This window comes from Magnolia sinica, chromosome 1 (genome assembly GCF_029962835.1).
Source record: "Magnolia sinica isolate HGM2019 chromosome 1, MsV1, whole genome shotgun sequence".
Lineage (NCBI taxonomy): Eukaryota > Viridiplantae > Streptophyta > Magnoliopsida > Magnoliales > Magnoliaceae > Magnolia > Magnolia sinica.
Genome location: NC_080573.1, coordinates 82,716,792 through 82,717,473, shown reverse-complemented (window position 1 = coordinate 82,717,473; position 682 = coordinate 82,716,792). Strand labels below are relative to the sequence as shown.

Genomic DNA, 682 nt, shown 5'->3' with positions numbered 1-682 from the left:
TTAACCTTATCCTTCTTTAATTTTATGGCCTCGAATTTCCTTATGAGATTAGTCACTTTAGAATTGATATCATCGTCCTCTTTCAGGAGATACATTCCACCCCTCTCCTTAGATTAAGTCGGCCTAGACATGGTGCTTGATTTGGGGTATGTGTCCCATGATTGTGCGTTTTCAGCAAGTCTATCTAAGTCGTCCCACACATGACATTTTTATTCATGAATTCCCCATTACACATCGTCTCAACCAATTGGCGCTTAGAAGATGTCAGTCCATCATAGAAAAAGTGTGTAATGCACCACATTTAAAAACTGTGTTGTGGGCATGAATTGACAAGATCCTTAAACCTTTTCCAACGTTAGAAGAATGTTTCACCCTCCTTTTGGGGGAAGTTTATGATTGATTTTCTAAGGGTGTTTATTTTATGATGTGGGAAAATTTTCTTTATGAACTCCCTTTGCATATCATTCTATGTGCCAATAGCTCTAGGACGTAGTGAATGCAACCATGTCTTAGCTTTATCTTTCAAAGAAAAGGGAAAGAGTTTCAACCTAACCATGTCCTCAGACATGTTTGGAAAATATAAAGTGGCAATGATCTCATCAAATTCTTTCAGGTGTAAAGATGGATTTTTTGACTCAAGCCCATGAAATTTAGGAAGGAGTTGGATCACCCCTGGCTTGAT

The 682-nt window shown here is 38.1% G+C and overlaps 1 non-coding gene across 1 annotated transcript; it reads left to right on the top strand.

Annotated features, from left to right (window-relative positions):
• The first annotated feature begins 305 nt into the window (after positions 1-305).
• Positions 306-412, top strand: LOC131223095 (small nucleolar RNA R71). The gene has a single exon (XR_009160289.1). It is a non-coding gene; the product is annotated as a small nucleolar RNA R71 (small nucleolar RNA).
• Positions 413-682: the final 270 nt, after the last annotated feature.